The following is an 18,949-nucleotide window of genomic DNA, read 5'->3' as shown; positions in this document are numbered from 1 at the left end:
CGCACGTTCGCAACCTCGCGCACCCGCGTGCGCCCGTTCGTACCTGCTCGCACCCGCGTGCGTCCGTTCGCGCTAACGCGCGCCCAGGAAGACCTATTAGCGCTCAACGGACCAATTCTGTGGATAGGTCTTCCATGGGCCGCTGGATCTCGGGAACGACCATGACAGCACTTCTTGCTCCGTTTAGGTTTTGAATAAGGTAATTATCAGTCACACTTTTGTAGCGCTATTAATTTTCAAATTTTTTCACGTTTGTTTGGAACAAGCATTTCACCATTTATACTGGGTTATTTTTCAGAGCATCAGTCCTGCAGCTTTTGGCTGTAGTGTGATTCTTTTTCTATCCTTCACTATTGTGTGAGGTTTCACATATACATTTTATTTTTGAGTGCTACACTTTATATTCACATGATTAATGTGCACAATGAACTTGGGATAAATGCTGGTGCAGGCATGGAATTGCATCCTACAGTGACCGACGCATTTCGTGTGTAAACACTCATTAGGGGCAGAAGCTCAAAGATAAACGCGTCGGGCACTGTAGGATGCAGTTACTGTACATGCCTGCACCAGTATTTATCCTAAGTTAATCATGCACATTAATCATGTTAACACTATTTAAGATTACTTACCTGCTTGCAATGTACTGCCATACGATGATTGTACTAATATGAATTTACATAATTTATTTATGGACATTTTTATACCGCATGTTACCAAGCTGCTATGTATTCATACATCGTCTGCCTTTTTTTTCTGTACATGTAGAGTTATATGTCATATACATTTGCCATATACTTTCTGTATTATTTTATGAATTTTACATCTTTACATGTCATTAAATACGTTTTCTATTAATCCCCTCCACAATGTCTTTAGTCTCATTCAAAGTCCCACACTCCCTTTTCTTCATTCCACAGTACACAGAACATACAAATGCAATAGTTTTAGTAAATATAAACGGCTAAATGCCTTTTCTCATCAGCAGTATATAGCAGTTCCCGAGCTCTGTACTATCAGGAAATGATTAGGGGACATGGAAGAAGGGGAGGATCAGAGAAAACAGAATCAAACCTTTTTACACAATGCAAAGGGTTAACCTTCTAGGTTTCACAGTGAGTATAACAAGCATGCTTTACTGCATATACAGACTGATTTTACTATTGTGAGTTTGGTAATACTTTAAAGCTTGGGGAGGAATTTTCATTCTCCTCAGACTGTCCCATGAGGCTGCACCTGACCCGCTGTCTGGACAGTGCTGATTGGCTCTGTGCTGATCACATCCACCCTTCCAAAAAAAAAATCTCTATCAAAATACTATCAATAGACACCAAACCGAGCATGTGCAGAATGCCTCCAAGCAGTGGCGTTGCTAGGGAGTGGCTTCTGGGGCAATAGCCCTGAATCTGGGGCCCATAACCTGAGTCCAGGTCTGGCCCTACCATGGGTTTAACAATGGACCCAGGCGGCAATTTGACAGAAGCGGCAGAGCAGGGCTGGCACTTCATACACAATCTACATCGAGTGCAGACTCAGTTAGGGTGTCATGGACTGCCTGACACAGTGATGTCCCGCACAGCCGTGGCACCTTCACTGAGTCTGCACTTGATACTTCAGTGACAGCCAGAGCCCGGAGATCAGGGAGAGAGCGGGTCTCCTACTTGCTCCGCCCATATAATAGAGTCGGGAGGAATTTTTTCACATGAGCTCCTGAGCAGGGGTGGCGCCAGGTGTGTACAGGCACTGGAATGGGGAGGGGGTAAATACTACCCTAGCCTGTCTGTATACCCTAGGCCAGGGGTAGGGAACCTCGGCTCTCCAGCTGTTTTGAAACTCCAAATCCCATCATGCCTCTGCCTCTAGGAGTCATGCCTGTGATTGTTAAGGTCTTGCATGGGACTTGTAGTTTCAAAACAGCTGGAGAGCCGAGGTTCCGTATCCCTACCCTAGGCTCTCTGTATACCCTAGCCTGTCTGTATACCCTAGACTCTCTGTATATCCTAGGCTCTCTGTATACCCTAGCCTGTCTGTATACCCTAGACTCTCTGTATATTCTAGGCTCTCTGTATACCCTAGCCTGGCTGTATACCCTAGCCTGTCACTGCTGTTCAGCCCTTAATGTGCAGCTGTATGCAGCAGAGAGATTACATGATCTCTCAATGCCTGCACTCTCTCTGGAACCCAGTTAATGCACATGTACTGCATCTGGTGGCAGGCGTATTTGACATTCTGTATTTGGTGACAAGGGACAATCTGCATCTGGTGACAGGCGACATGGCAAGTGACAATCTGCATCTGGTGGCAGGTAACATGACAAGCTCTCTGGGGATCCTGATGTAAGTGTGTGAGGGGGGGCTCTCTAGGGAACAAGGTGCAAGATGGAGACTCTCTGGGGACCCTGATTAGGGATGAGCCGAACACCCCCCGGTTCGGTTCGCACCAGAACTTGCGAACGACCCCCGCGTTCGGTACGAACGTTAGAACCCCATTGAAGTCTATGGGACTCGAACGTTCGAATTGGAAAGTGCTAATTTTAACGGCTAATATGCAAGATAGTGTCCTAAAAAGGGTTTGGCGACCTGCCTCCTGCCTCAGGGGACATGGGTCACTGCAAAAAAAAGTTTTAAAAACTACCGTTTTGGCGGGAGCACTGATTTTAATGACGATTAAAGTGAAAAAAAAAAGTGAAATATTCCTTTAAATATGGTGCCTGGGGGGTGTCTGTAGTATGCCTGTGAAGTGCCACGTGTTTCCCGTGTTTAGAACAGTCCCTGCACAAAATGACATTAAACGGAAATAACACCATTTAAAACTGCTTGCGGTTTTAATGTTATATCTGGTTCCTGCAATATGGTTGAAAATCATTGAGAAACATGGCATGGGTAGCCCTCCCTGCCCATTACCAGCCTATTTGGGTCTTGTACACATATTAAGGGGGACCCCGTACCCATATTAAAAAAAGGAAATGCGTGTGGCCCCCAGGCCCTATATACTCAGAACAGCAGTATACAGGCGGTGCAAACAAGACAGGGACTGTGTAGGTTTGTTGTGTTAAGTTGAATCTGTTTGTCATTTTCAACCGGTACATTTTTAAAGTGTAGCTCCAGTCAAAAAAACTATCTTTAAGCTTTTTGGAAAACATAGGGAAGGGTTATCACCCCTGTATAATTTGTTTTGTCGTCCATCTTTTTTCATCTCACTTGCTGCTGTCTCCTTGCGTTTGCAAGTAGGAGATGTTTGTAAGTTGGATGTTTGAAAGTAGGGGCCTGCCCTATATTATAGCGGTATGTACTGGGTACAGAGCACGCAGACAGCACGCACTATCTCCTAACACTACTGACTGCAAGCTCTATTATTAACCACTTGTTAGCCCAATGTTTGCATAAAGTGAAAGATGAAGTTATGCTGAGTAAATAGATATCAAACATGTCACTCTTCAAAATTGCACATGCCCGTGGAATGGCGCCAAACGTCGCTACTTAAAAAATCCCCATAGGCGACGCTTTAAATTTTTTTTTACTGGTTACATGTTTTGAGTTGCAGAGGAGGTCTAGGACTAGAATTATTGCTCTCGCTCTAACATTCTCGGCGATACCTCACATGTGTGGCACATGCGAGCACATGGGGACATGGGCGCTTTAATTTTTATTTTATTTTTTTATTGTTCATTTTACTTTATTTATTTTAGTTTGACATTTTTTTTCCCAAAAATATATTTTTGATCACTTTTATTCCTATTACAAGAAATGTAAACATCCCTTGTAATAGGAATATGGGGTGACAGGTCCTCTTTACAGTGAAATCTGGGGGGTCAATATGACCCCACATCTCACCTCTAGGCTGGGAAGCCTGAAATAAAAAATAAAAAAAAGATTCTGGCTTTGATCGTACTGGCGAGTTGGTAGAAGCACCGGAGGGCGGTGAGGGGTGGGGGGCGTCTATGGCTGGGTATTTCAGGGTATCACTGAGTATGGCTGGGTATCTCTGAGTATGGCTGGGTATGGCAATTTATGGCAGGGTATTACAGAGTATTGGCGGGGTATTGGCGGGGTACTACAGAGTAATAGCAGGGTACTGCAGAGTATTGGGGGTACTGCAGAGTAATGGCGGGTACTGCAGAGTATTGGGGGGTACTGCAGAGTAATGGGGGTTACTGCAGAGTAATGGGGGTACTGCAGAGTAATGGCGGGGTACTGCAGAGTAATGGCAGGGTACTTCACTGCAGAGTAATGGCCGGGTACTGCACTGCAGAGTAATGGCGGGGTACTGCAGAGTAATGGCCGGGTACTGCAGAGTAATGGCAGGGTACTGCACTGCAGAGTAATGGCGGGGTACTGCACTGCAGAGTAATGGCGGGGTACTGCAGAGTAATGGCCGGGTACTGCAGAGTAATGGCAGGGTACTGCACTGCAGAGTAATGGCGGGGTAGTGCACTGCAGAGTAATGGCGGGGTACTGCACTGCAGAGTAATGGCGGGGTACTGCAGAGTAATGGCGGGTACTGCAGAGTAATGGCAGGGTACTGCACTGCAGAGTAATGGCGGGGTACTGCACTGCAGAGTAATGGCGGGGTACTGCAGAGTAATGGCCGGGTACTGCAGAGTAATGGCAGGGTACTGCACTGCAGAGTAATGGCGGGGTACTGCACTGCAGAGTAATGGCGGGGTACTGCAGAGTAATGGCGGGGTACTGCAGAGTAATGGCAGGGTACTGCAGAGTATGCACTGGTATTGCAGAGTATTGGCAGGGAATTGAGGGGTTAAATTCGGTGAGCAGCGATGTGGGCACTGCAGATGCAGCCCACATCGCTGCTGACACCGATCTCTTCCCCTCCGCTGTACCGATCGGTACAGAAAGGGGAGGGAGGAACAGGCGTCATAACATGACGCCGGTTTGTTTCCAAGTGATCACTCCGTCATTTGACGGAGCAATCACGTGGTAAACGGCCGCTATGAGCGGCCGTTTACCGTGATGCGCCGGGTCCTATGGACCCGGCGATCACGGATGCTCTCGAGTGCGCACACCTCGGGGCACGCGAGAGCAGAATTCTGGGAGGCCGTTAATTAATGGCCTCTCTGAGTTAAACAACCGCCCTGAAGCCGTTAATCGGCAATGGGCAGTTGTTAAGTGGTTAAAGCTAGATCACTAGCTATATAGGTGAGGTGAATATAGTGGTGTATACTGCAGTCAGGGCACAGACAACAACCACTACACAGCAGCAAGATAGGAAATCAGCCAAAAACGATTGGTGTGTACTGTGTTGAAGGTACACAGAACACCCACTGCTTCAGATGCAAAGTAACACACTACAGGAGGCCGCCTTAAAGGCGGCCTTATATAGTGTGGGGAGTGCACTACACAGCCTGAGCTATGATTGGCCACAGGCAGGATGCCTGTGGCCAATCATGGCTCTCCTCGCTGCCGGCGCTGCGATTAGCCAAGCATGCGGGGTCACAGTGCATGCTTGGCCAATCATCGGGCAGCAATGCACTGCGCCAACGCAGTGCATTGTGGTCCGCGCGCGCGTCACTCGAATTTTGACGCGAACGGCCAAAACGTTCGGAATTCGCCGAACGCACGAACAGCCAATGTTCGAGTCGAACGTACGTTCGACTCGAACACGAAGCTCATCCCTAACCCTGATGTAATGATAATATATAATATATATACTGTAACATATAATGTATTTTATATATACAGTATCTCACAAAAGTGAGTACACCTCTCACACGTTTGTAAATATTTTCTTCTATCTTTTCATGTGACAACACTGAAGAAATGACACTTTGTTACAATGTAAAGTAGTGAGTGTACAGCTTGTATAACACTGTAAATTTGCTGTCCCCTCAAAATAACTCAACACACAGCCATTAATGTCTAAACCGCTGGCAACAAAAGTGAGCACACCCCTAAGTGAAAATTTTCAAATTAGGCCTAATTAGCCATTTTCCCTCCCCGGTGTCATGTGACTAGTTAGTGTTATAAGGTTTCAGGTGTGAATGAGGAGCAGGTGTGTTAAATTTGGTGTTATCGCTCTCACTCTCTCATACTGGTCACTGGAAGTTCAACATGGCACCTCATGGCAAGGAACTCTCTGAGGATCTTAAAAAAAGAATTGCTGCTCTACATAAAGATGGCCTAGGCTATAAGAATACCCTGAAACTGAGCTGTAGCACGGTGGCCAAGACCATACAGTGATTTAACAGCACAGGTTCCACTCAGAACAGGCCTCGCCATGGTCGACCAAAGAAGTTGAGTGCATGTGCTCAGCGTTATATCCAGAGGTTGTCTTTAGGAAATAGATGTATGAGTGCTGCCAGCATTTCTGCAGAGATTGAAGGGGAGTCAGCCTTTCAGTGCTCAGACCATACACTGCAAATTGCATCCAATTGATCTGCATGGCTGTTGTCCCAGAAGGAAGCCTCTTCTAAAGATGATACACAAGAAAGCCCGCAAACAGTTTGCTGAAGACAAGCATATTAAGAACACGGATTACTGGAACCATGTCCTGATGAAACCAATATAAACGTATTTGGTTCAGATGGTGTCAAGCGTGTGTGGGGGCAACCAGGTGAGGAGTACAAAGACAAGTGTGTCTTGCCTACAGTCAAGCATGGTGGTGGGAGTGTCATGGTCTGGGGCTGCATGAGTGCTGCCGGCACTGGGGAGCTACAGTTCATTGATGGAACCATGAATGCCAACATGTACTGTGACATACTGAAGCAGAGCATGATCCCCTCCCTTCGGAGACTGGGCTGTAGGGCAGTATTCCAACATAATAACAAAGCCAAACACATCCAAGACAATCACAGCCCTGGGCACTCAGAAGGCAATATTTAGGTATTTAGGTGGGCCACAATGAATTGTGGTTATGACAACATTGTGCTAACAGTAGGAGGGGCTTAAAACTTGAGCCTACTCATTATGTAGACTATGTACATGGTATGCCACAGTCCTATTCATGAGGATGTTAGCGTCCCTTAGCCCTTGCACACACGATTGGACATTCCGACAACAAGATTTTGGCCGAAACTTGTGTTGCATACACACGGTTGGACAAAGTTGTCGGAAAATCCGATCGTTCGGAACGTGATCACGTTCGTTCATTACAATGGGACTACGTTCAGGCTAGTAGCCAATAGCTTTGGTCTAGGAATTTGATCTGAGCATGCGTGGGACTTTGTCCGATCGGAATTCTCTACAAACGATCGAACAAAGTCCGAACGGATCATGTTGTCGAAAATTTTTTATATCCAACTCTCAAACTTTGTTGGTCGGACATTTGGACGGAAAAAGTCAGATGAAGCCCACACATGGTCGGATTATCTGACAACACTGTCCGATCGGACATTTTCCGTCGGAATGTCTGACCGTCTGTACAAGGGCTTACAAATCTCCTTCCAAGTAAAAACACATAAAAACATAACTGACACACTGGGATTGATTTACTAAAACTGGAGAGTACAAAATCGTGTGCAGCTGTGCATGCTAGCCAATCAGCTTCTAACTTTGGTTGGAGGCTGATTGGTTTCTATGCAGAGCTGCACCAGATTTTGCACTCTAGTAAATCAACCCCATTGAGAAATCCATAGCTCCCAACTGTCCCTGATTTGGAGGGACTGTCCCTGATTTGGAGCACTGTCCCTCTGTCCCTCATCCCTCCTCATTTGTCCCTCATTTTGGTCTGATCCATATAGTTGTATATAAAATGCACTTTTTATCTTTTAAAAAGTGTTTCCCAGTGCTAAACCTTTCATCCAATTTCTAAATGCATTTGTACATTTGCAAAGCGGATATAAAGGAATAGTAGTATTAAAAAAAAAAAAAAAGTCCTTGTGGATTTAATTAACCTTTTTTTGGGGTTAATTCTCCTTTAAGGAGGCGTGTCAGGGGGTGTGTCCTATGCCTACATACATTTGTTAGTAGGTGTCACTCATTCCCATCTCAAAATGTTGGGAGGTGTGCTAACAATCAGAAGCATGTCCACAGACGCAATCCCTTCCATATTGACACAACAAGAAACATGTCCACGTAGACATAATCAGTATTGTATTCACACATCAGACACGTGTCTGCAAAGTCGGTACCACGCTACCACAGCTGGAATATGTCCACAGACACAGAATCAGTATTGTACCAACACACCAGAAATGTCATAATTTAATTTACAGCACATACACTGTACATAGCTCCCAACGGTCCCTGATTTGGAGCAATGTCCCTCTGTCCCTTTTTCCTCCTCATGTGTCCCTCATCTTGGTCTGATCCATATAGTTGTATATAAAATGCACTTTCTATCTTTCAAAAAGTTTTAAACCTTTCATCCAATTTCTAAATGGCTGTTTTTGCACTTTTTAAAAGCCAATATAAAGGAATAGTACTGGTTAAAAAAGCACTTGTGGATTTAAAAAGGTTGTAAAGGTACGTGTTTTTTTCACTTTATTGCATTCTATGTATTAAGGTGAAAAAACATCTGACAATACCGCCCCCCCAGCCCCCCGTTTTACTTACCTGACCCCTCAAAAGTCCCGCGCTCACCACCGACATCCTCTTCACCACTCAGCCTGGCCGTTGATTGGTTACAGTGGATGGATTGAAAGCAGCGCAGCCATTGGCTCGTGCTGCTGTCAATCACATCCAATGACGTCGCGTGCCGGGGTGGTGGGGCCGATTGATACAGTGAGCGGCTATGGCCTCAAGCTGTATCACGGGGAGCGCGCCCGCAAGCACTCCTTACCATGCAAGGGAGCTTGCATGAGTCCTTGCGGTGGGGGGGGGGGAGCCGAGACAGCTGCAGAGGGACCCCAGAAGACCAGGTTCAGGGCCACTCTTTGTAAAATGAGCTGCACAGTGCAGGTAAGTATAACATGTTTGTTATTTAAATAAAAAAAAATAATCTTTAGTGATCCTTTAATTAACCTTTTTTTTTGGTTAATTCTCCTTTAACCACTTAAGGACCGCCTCCTGCACATATACGTCAGCAGAATGGCACGGCTGGGCACAAGCACGTACTTGTACGTTGCTCTTTAAGTGCCCAGCCATGGGCCAGGAGCGCGCCGCTGGGAGCACGCCTCCAGTGGTGGCGCGCTCCCAACCCGGTCCTGAGCTCCTTGACTGTGGCCACGTGACCAGCGGACCCGATTGCCGCTAGTGTCCCACAATCGGGTCACAGGGCTGAAGAACGAGGAGTGGTAAGTGTAAACAAACATCTCCCCATGCTTCCTACTGTGGCTGTCACCGATCGTCTGTTCCCTGTTATAGGGAAAGACGATCAGTGATGTCAGATGCCAAGCTACGCCCCCTACAGTTAAAAACACACACACACACACACACTTAACCTCTCCCTGCCCCCTAGTGGTTAACTCCTTCCCTGCCAGTGTCATTTACACAGGAATCAGTGCATTTAAATAGCACCGATTGCTGTATAAATGACAATGGTCCCAAAAATGTGTCAAAAATGTCCGATGTGTCCACCATAATGTCGCAGTCACAACAAAAATCGCTGATCGCCGCCATTACTAGTAAAAAAAAAAATATTAATAAAAATGCTATAAAATTATCCCCTATTTTGTAAACGCTATAACTTTTGCGCAAACCAATCAATAATCACTAATTGCAATTTTTTTTACCAAAAATATGTAGAAGAATACGTATCGGCCTAAACTGAAGAAAAAAAATGTTTTTTTATATCTTTTTTGGGGATATTTATTATAGCAAAAAGTAAAAAATATTGCATTTTTTCAAAGTTGTTGCTCTATTTTTGTTTATAGTGCAAAAAATAAAAACCGCAGAGGTGGTCAAATACCACCAAAAGAAAGCTCTATTTGTGGGAAAAAAAGGACGCCAATTTTGTTTGGGAGCCACATCGCATGACCGCGCAATTGTCAGTTAAATTGACGCAGTGCCGAATCGCAAAAAGGGGCCTGGTCCTTTGGCTGCAAATTGGTCCGGGGCTTAAGTGGTTAAGGGGGTGTGGCAGGGGGTGTGTCCTATGCCTACATACATTTGTTAGTAGGTGTCCCTCATTCCCATCTGAAAATGTTGGGAGGTATTCATACACTTATATTACATAAATATTTCTCCCATGTACATTACACATTTATAGGGAATATACTGTATACATTTATATTTCTATATTCTCCCTGAGGTCTGAGCATTAGAAAGCTTTTTAGGCTTTAAGTTTCATAAAATATCGCTTCCATTTCTGGAATAAAATTGCTCAAGCGTAGATTGATAAAATTCATGAACACGTTTCTTTTTTTTTTTCATGTGCCAAAAGATGTATGGCGGTAAAATAATTTCATTACCGGAGTGTGGTCATCTATCTACATATATTTCGAACATTTAGAAAACTGTTCCTTCAAAAGAATATATGAGTCTATGGTCAGTTAATTCTCATTTTGCAGATATTTGCTGAATGGAGCTCTGAGAATTGCAAAATGCCCATATCATACAAATGTTATTATTTTTGTAGTGTTATTATCTCTACAGATTACTGAGAACATCACCAGCTGCTGCACACCTCCTCCTGGATAAAGCAGAACTGTGCTATATTCAAAACAGCACCCATGTGATTCTGTATAATGTACAGCCGTGGCCAAAAGTTTTGAGAATGAAACATTCGTGTGCGGGCTAATCCGACTGTTTTTCGTAAAAAAAAAAAAACAGACGGACCTAGAAATAGAACATGTTTCAAATCTGTCCGACAGACTCAATTACTATCGGGAAAACCATCCGTCTGTATGTTGGTCCGATGGACCAAATATGACGCAAGGGAAGCTATTGGCTACTGGATATTGAACTTCCTTTTTTAGTCCCGTCTTACGTCATCACGTTCAAACCGAACAGACTTTTGGACTAAGGCCAATTCGTGTGTGGCCACGTCCATTCGTTTGGAAAGTCCATTGGAATTCCACGGAAAATCTGTCGGACCTAGTCTGCCAGAAAGTCCGGTTATGTGTACGCGGCATAAATCCGTAGGGTTCAATATTGAGTTGGCCCACCCTTTGCAGCTATAACAGCTTCAACTCTTCTGGGAAGGCTGTCCACAAGGTTTAGCAGTGTGTCTATTTGAATGTTTGACCATTCTTCCAGATGTGCATATGTGAGGTCAGGCACTGATGTTGGACGAGAAGGCCTGGCTCGTAGTCTCCACTCTAATGTGAAGGTCAGTCAAGTTCCTCCAACCCAAACTCACTCACCATGTCTTTATGGACCTTGCTTTGTGCACTGGTCCAAATCATTTGGTGGAGGGAGGATTATGGTTTGGGGCTGTTTTTCAGGGGTTGGGGTTGGCCCCTTAGTTCCAGTGAAGAGAACTCTTAAAGCGTCAGCATACCAAGACATTTTGGACAATTTCATGCTCCCAACTTTATGGGAACATTTTGGGGATGGCCCGCCCCTTCCTGTTCCAACATGACTGCACACCAGTGTACAAAACAAGGTCCATAAAGACATGGACTTAGCAAGAGTGGTGAAAAATTTAATTAAAGTGCAAAAATGATATGGATGATATAATGCCCCGTACACACGAGCGGACTTAAGTCCGACAGACTTCCAAAGGAGTTCCGTCGGAGTTCTGCTGGAATTCCGACGGAGTTCTGACAGACTTTTCGGCCGAACGGACTTGGCCACACACAATCACACTAAACTCCGACGGATTCGAACGTGATGACGTACGACCCGACTCGAATAAGGAAGTTCATAGCCAGTAGCCAATAGCTGCCCTAGCGTCGGTTTTAGTCCGTCGGAGTAGCATAGACACGAGCGGAGTTTTCGAAGGGGACCGGGTCCGGCGGAGTTCCTTCGGGAAAATTTGAAGCATGTTCCATATTCTAAAGTCCGTCAGACTTTGGTGAATCAAAAGTCCGTTGCAGCCCACACACGATCGGATAGTCTGACGGACTCGGTCCTTCGGACTTTGGATGTTGAAAAGTCCGCTCGTGTGTACGCGGCATAATACACGTGAAATCACATATCACTGGAATTATCGCACTTGAAGTTAATCTCTTTGGCAAATATCTATAGGATTTCCACCATCCGCACTAATGCCGCGTACACATGAGCGGATTTTCCATCAGAAAAATCTTGAATAGTTTTTCCGACGGAATTCCACTCAAGCTTGGCTTGCATACACACGGTCCCACAAAAGTTTGCTGAACAATTGACCGCCAAGAACGCAGTGACGTACACCACTATGATGAGCCGAGAAAATGAAAATGAAGTTCAATGCTTCAGCAATTCTTCAGAGCATGCGTCAAATTGTTTCCAAGCATGCGTAGGAATTTTGCGTGTCAGAATAGCTAAAGACGATTGTAATTTCCGATTGGAACTTTTTCGGACCGAAAAATTGAGAACATGCTCTAAATTAGGGATGAGCTTCGAGTTTTTTTTGCATTGATCCATGTCCCCTGGGGCAGGACCCAGGTCCCCAAACACTTTTTAGTTCGACTAGAACATTGCCTGTTCGCCTGTTCAGCGAACAGTGAACAATTTGGGCTGTTCGTGGCAAATTCTAAAAGCCGAAACACCCTGTACAAGTCTATGGGAGAAAAAAGTCCTAAAAAGTGTTTGGGGACCTGGGTCCTGCCCCAGGGGACATGGATCAATGCAAAAAAAAGTTTTAAAAACAGCCGTTTTTTCAGGAGCAGTGATTTTAATAATGATTAAAGTGAAACAATAAAAGTGTAATATTCCTTTAAATTTTGTACCTGGGGGATACATCAGAGGGGGCGGGATCACCATATATCATTGGGGAATCCCTGGCTTCTCTCACCAGCGTCAGAGGGGGCGGGGTCAGATGACGGGTGGCCCCGCCCTCCTAATATAAGAAACATCAGTGCTGGGATCCCCACAGTGTCTCCTCAGTGGAGACAGAAGATGCATGGGTGCACTGAAGGAGGCAGACTACGAGGGACCCCCTAGCAAAATGCATTTAGAGGTGAGTTAATTTTTTTTTTTCAAATGTTATTTTTTATTTATTTTTTTAGGAATTTTAAGCTTTTTTTTTTTTTGGTGTGTGGAACACCACTTTAATTGCAATCCATCTGATCACTCTTCATAACATTCTGAAGTATTTGCAAATTGCCATCATAAAAACTGAGGCAGCAGACTTTGTGAAAATTACTGTATTTATCGGTGTATAACACGCACTTTTTTCCCCTTAAAGCTGGAGTCCGCCGGGACTCCGCTTTTTTTTTTTTTTTTAAAGGCAGCAGCTACAAATACTGCAGCTGCTGACTTTTAAAATAGTGACACTTACCTGTCCAGCGCGCCCGCGATGTCGGCACCCGAAGCCGATCTGTAGATCGTCTGTCGGGTGCTGCCGCCGCCATCTTGGGTATGGGAATCAGGAAATGGAGCCTTTCGGCTTTATTTCCCGGTTCCCTACTGCGCATGCGCGAGCCGCGCTGCGCAATAAGGACGGTCCCCGCTGCCTCTGGGATCTGTGTGTTTCCCAGCAGGCAGCGGGACACTTGCGGAAAGGGACGGGCACTTGCGGAAAGGGGCGTAATCTATGCCCCTTTCCGCAGAGAGCTATCCCGGAAGTGGGTGCAGAATATCTGTACTGTACAGGTATCTGCACCCCCCTCCCCCCTGAAAGGTGCCAATTGTGGCGCCGGAGGGGGGGAGGGTTCCGATGAGCGGAGGTCCACTTTAGGGTGGACCTCCGCTTTAAAATCAGGGGGAAAATCATGGGTGTGTGTTATACACCGACCCCCCACCGATTTTGAGGTTTTCTGCATCTCTCTGCCATTCTTGGCCGCTTTCGGCTATTTTCGGCTCCACTTGGCCGTTCTCGGAAAGCCGAAAGCCACCGAGAACGGCCGAGTGCGGCCGAAAGCCGCGAGAGCTGCCGAAAATAGCCGAAAGCCTCCAAGAACGGCCGAGAGCTACCGAGCACCACCGAGATACACAGGACATCCGCTCTGTATCTCGGTGGCCCAATTTTTAAATGGCAAGCCTGCAACAACACTGCCAAGGCTGCAAATGACTGACAATGGGCATTTAAATGTACGTTTTTTTCCTTAAACTTCCCTCCTAAACTTGGGGCACGTGTTATACGCCGATAAATACGGTAATATTTGTGTCATTCTCAAAACTTTTGGCAATGACTGTATATACAATATATATATATATATATATATAATTATATGATATTCATTCTTTTCTTTCTGATCAGTGAGAGTGAGCAGTGCAGATAGTTTAGCATTTGCTCCTATATGTTTATCAAAATTCTCCATGAAATCACAGTGTCTTATATTTCAAAGTGTCTCTGATGAAAAAAACTTTTGTCCTGCCCCATAGGCGCTATCTGGTACAAATCTTCCTTCAAGAATTAAATGAATGAATTACTTTGGATCAATAAAGCAGGGCTGTGGTCATTATCAGACAATGTAAATCTCTATCCTCGGGGGGAAATTTGGGTCTTTTAATACTTTGCAGCCTGGAAAGAGCTTTCCTTGGGTAATGGTGGCTATTAATGCTTTTGACATTGTGCCTGCATTATAGTATAGATGTTAAAGTGTCTTTCCACTTTTAAAGCCAAATTGGGCTAACTCCTACTTTGAATTGTATATATGTTCTTACTCACATAACATCATGTAGAAAAAAAAAAAAAACAATTGCAGCTTACTTTTTATATATTGTCCGTTCTAGAAAGTCCAGCACTGTAAAAACCTACTAGTTCTCTTTTGTTTTGAGGGGGCTGGACAGCTGTGTTTGCCATAACTGTCCCTGTCTGTATTGTGCTGGCAGATCTCATTATCAGTTGTAAACTAGATTTGAACACTGTCTGTAATAAGGGCTAAAGGTCTAGAACAGGGGTCTCAGACTGGTGGCCTCCAGCTGTTGCGAAACTACAAGTCCCATCATGCTTCTGCCTGTGGGAGTCATGCTTGCAACTGTCAGCTTTGCAATGCCTCATGGGACTTGTAGTTTTGCATCAGCTGGAGGGCCGTCAGTTTGAGACCCCTGGACTAGCACCTAGGCTTTTTGCGTTGTATGTTTATAACAGGAGATTCAGCCTGTGCTTAGGACAGACCCCTTCTGACATTGTTCAAAATCCTTGAAGTCAGCCATGAAGTCTTCTCCTGCAAAACCTAAAATGAATGATACATATACACAGTTATGCTCATAAGTTTACATACCCTGGCAGAATTTATGATTTGATGATCATTTTTCAGACAATATGAATGATAACACAAAAACTTTTCTTTCAATCAAGGTTAGTGTTTGGCTGAAGCCATTTATTATCAGTCAACTGTGTTTACTATTTTTAAATCATAATCACAACAGAAACTACTCAAATGACCCTGATCAAAAGTTTACATACCCCAGTTCTTAAAGCGGGAGTAAACCCACTGACATTTTTTTTTTTAGACCTGCAAGGGAAAAGGCATAATAAGCTAGTATGCACCGCATACTAGCTCATTATGAAATACTTACCTTAGAACGAGGCCCCGACCACGGTGAGGGAGCTGACATGTTCCCTTGGCGTGTCTTCCAGGTTTCGCGGCTGTGGGGCTGTGAGTGGCCGGAGCCACAATATCATCAGTCCCGTGCATGCGCGCAGGAGATTTCTTTCCGGCAAGGTCCGGCTTATGCCAGGCTTTCAGCCGAAAATCCCCTGCAGTCAGCGGCTCATTGCGAAGGGAATATCTCCTACACCATACAGGTTTAGGAGATATTTTTTTTACCTACAGGTAAGCCTTATTATAGGCTTACTTGTAGGTAAAATTAAAAAAAACAAAACGATACAATCGCTTTAATACTGTGTATTGCCCCCTTTAACATCAATGACAGCTTGAAGTCTTTTGTGGTATTTGTGGACGAGGCTCTTTATCTTCTCAGATGGTAAAGCTGCCCATTCCTCTTGGCAAAAAGCCTCCTGTTCCTGTAAATTCTTTGGCTGTCTTGCATGAACGTCACGTTTGAGATCTCCCCAGAGTAGCTCAATGATATTGAGGTCAGGAGACTGAGAGGCCACTCCAGAACCTTCACTTTATTCTGCTGTAGCCAATGACAGGTCAACTTGGCCTTGTGTTTTGGATCATTGTCATGTTGGAATGTCCAAGTACGTCCCATGCGCAGCTTCCTGGCTGATGAATGCAAATGTTCCTCCAGTATTTTTTGATAACATACTGCATTCATCTTGCCAACAATTGTAACCACATTTCTTGTGCATTTGTAGCTCACACATCCCCAAAACATCAGCGATCCCCCTCCGTACCTTTCATCATAGGCCTTGTTGGCTCCTCTCCAAATGTAGCCTTTATGGCAGTGGCCAAAAAGCTAAATTTTGGTCTCATCACTCCAAATTACTTTGTTCCAGAAGGTTTGAGGCTTGTCTCTGTGCTGTTTGGCATATTGTAAGTGGGATACTTTGTAGCATTTGCGTAGTAATGGCTTTCTTCTGGCAACTCGACCATGCCTCCTTATTGTGCATCTTGAAACAGCCACACCACATGTTTTCAGAGAGTCCTGTATTTCGCTTGAAGTTATTTGTGGATTTTTCTTTGGATCCCGAACAATTTCCCTGGCAGTTGTGGCTAAAATTTTAGTTGGTCTACCTGACTGTGTTTTGGTTTCAACAGAACCCCTAATTTTCCACTTCTTGATTAGAGTTTGAACGCTGCTGATTGCCATTCTCAGTTCCTTGGATATCTTTTTATATCCCTTTCCTGTTTTATACAGTTCAGTTACCTTCAACTACCTTTTCTGGCTGATCCTTTGACAATTCTTTTGCTTTCCCCATAACTTAGAATCCAGAAACATCAGTTCAGCACTGGATGAAAGATGCAAAGGTCTGTCAGGAGTCCAGAAATGCAATGACCTTTTATACACATGCACTAATTACAAGGAAACAGATTATAGTTGAAGATGGTTACCTTTAATAGCCATTCAAACCACTTTGTGTCAACTTGTATGCATGTTATCAGGCCAAAATCACCAGGGTGTGTAAACTTTTGATCAGGGTAATTTGGGTAGTTTCTGTTGCCATTATGATTTAAAAAGAGTAAACACTATACTGCAGTCAGAAAACAGGGGAAGTAGCAGAATAGCAGCCTGTGAGACATTGAGCAGCCCAAAGCAATCCAACCTTGCTCCACTAATTACAGAGGAGCTAACTAAATTTTCCTAGCCGCCTACTCTAAACTAGAAGGGTGCTACATGAAGAAGACTAAAGGTTTGATTCACCAAGTTCAGATCACACATAAAGGAAAGCAATACCTTTATATACGAATACTATGTCTGTTACATACAATAAGCACTATGATTACCAAAATTTTATAAAATATTCTAATTTCATAAAAGATTAATACAAGATTAGATACTAAAGTCCAGAATCTGCCTCGCTTTCTCCAATTTATTATTTAGGAAAGGGGACATTACTAGAATGACCTATCTCTATCTACAGAAAAGACACAAAATAGATACAAAGTGCAATTAAAGTGGAAGTAAACCCATCGATTTAAATAGTTTAAAAAAAAAAGGCATGTTGGGAATGCTAACTGCACATTGGTTGTGCTCTCAGCCAAACTATCAAACCATCCAATGGCTGGTGTCATAACGAATCACATGTGCAGCACCATAGCAGTTGAAGATTAAACAGAGGCAAAGATAGCAGCTTCCTTGGCTGAAAACGATAGGGGAGTTTACTTCCACTTGAAATGTATTAAATCCATTCAATGAATGTAGCTAACTTGAAAAAAATGTATCTTTGTTCAGTGTAAGTAGTGTTTCTGTTACTGCTTTTATATGGCACTAAATGTAGGTCCTACCGGAATGTAATTAAATCGTTTGTAACCTTAATGCTATGTACACATGACCAGACTTTTAGACGGACTAGGCCCGACGGACTTTCGGCGGAGGTCCGACAGACTTTCTGAAAGAAACTTGGCCACACACGACCAGACTAAAGCCCCATACACACTATCAGATTGTCTACTGATTTTTGTCATCAGATTTACCAAAACCATGTAGTAGAAGGGCCTGCCTGATTGCATACAAATTGAAACTCCTAATGTTTGACCTCATATTATATGGTTTTGGTAATTCTGAAGGAAAAACTCAGCAGAAAATCTGATAGTGTGTATGGGGCTTTAGTCCGTTCGAAAGTTCGTTAGTTTTGAACGTGATGACGTAAACGGGACTAAACAAGGAAGTTCAATAGCCAGTAGCCAATAGCTGCCCTTGCGTCGTATTTGGTCCATCGGACCAGCATACAGATGAGCGGTTTTCACGATTTTTAGTCCGTCGGACTTGAGTCCGTCGGATAGATTTGAAACATGTTTTATTTCTAGGTCCATCGGACTTTTGGGAAAAAAAAGTCAGCTGGAGTCCACACATGATCAAATTGTCTGATGGATTCCGGTCCACCGGACAAAGTCTGCCAGAAAGTCAGATCGTATGTATGTGACGTTACATTTCATATTCCAGATTTGTGCCTGCTGTGCCATGTACTTGTATGAGAAAGTATCCTGTTGTCTTTGTATTGCTTCCTTTGTGTGAAATCCCTGGCGTTCCTGACAGTCCCTCTGCTTCCCTTTTAAAAACTGACCACACTAAGCAGGAGAACACACCGTGGTCAGTTATCTAGCTATGACAGGAGCTCAACCTGCTCTCCTCCTGTGATCAGACTCCTGACACACCCCACTGCACAGCCATTTATTGGGAAGCTCGTATGCTGCTGCTTCTCCTTCCCCCAGCTTTTATGCAGCTGAGAATAGAGGGAATGTGATCACTTATAAAATAAAGGGAAAAAAGGTATTTATAATATCTTTTATATATCTAATGTATACAAAGATGTTTTGCCTTTCATTTTTATTTTAAACTGAATGGGTTGTTTTACAAGGTAATCATTTACAATCACTTTATAGCTGCTCATCTATGAAGGATTTTGGTGTCTCGTCGGCAAACAATCAACCCTCTGTCCATCTATCATTCAT

Source organism: Lithobates pipiens, unplaced genomic scaffold (genome assembly GCF_037356315.1).
Source record: "Lithobates pipiens isolate NorthernLeopardFrog02 unplaced genomic scaffold, aLitPip1_a1.2 Scaffold_8, whole genome shotgun sequence".
Lineage (NCBI taxonomy): Eukaryota > Metazoa > Chordata > Amphibia > Anura > Ranidae > Lithobates > Lithobates pipiens.
This window is presented reverse-complemented; position numbering follows the sequence as displayed.